Genomic DNA, 488 nt, shown 5'->3' on the forward strand with positions numbered 1-488 from the left:
CCTGTTCCTTATACTAGCAAACATATGTATACAGAAATTACGTATGAAAATTCGTAAACTAACTACGTCTACGGCATAACCAGCCTCGTTTCACGGGCAGAACCAGCTCCGTTTCAGGGAATCCCTTTTCACCCCTACCCCCCCTTCGGAGGGCGTGGTGGGGGAGGAAGGATGAAACCTCATTATAAACCATCTTATGGTTCCCCACTATAACCCTGCCAAGTTTCATGCCAATCAAACCAGCCGTTTGGCCATGATTGAATGACAAACGGACGGATAGACATTACGCCCATTATATATAGTAAGACTAGTGATGCAAAATTTTAGGAAATCACAAGATATTTGCTCTTCGTCTTTGAATGCTTTTATGAACACGAAACGGGGAAAAACTTATTGTTTGTGTTGAAAAATCATTGAGGAATTTGAATAGGAACACTAAGATGAAAATGTTAAAGCTTGAATGATAGCTGGACTTTTACAACCAGATT

Source organism: Macrobrachium nipponense, chromosome 31 (genome assembly GCF_015104395.2).
Source record: "Macrobrachium nipponense isolate FS-2020 chromosome 31, ASM1510439v2, whole genome shotgun sequence".
Classification (NCBI taxonomy): Eukaryota; Metazoa; Arthropoda; class Malacostraca; order Decapoda; family Palaemonidae; genus Macrobrachium; species Macrobrachium nipponense.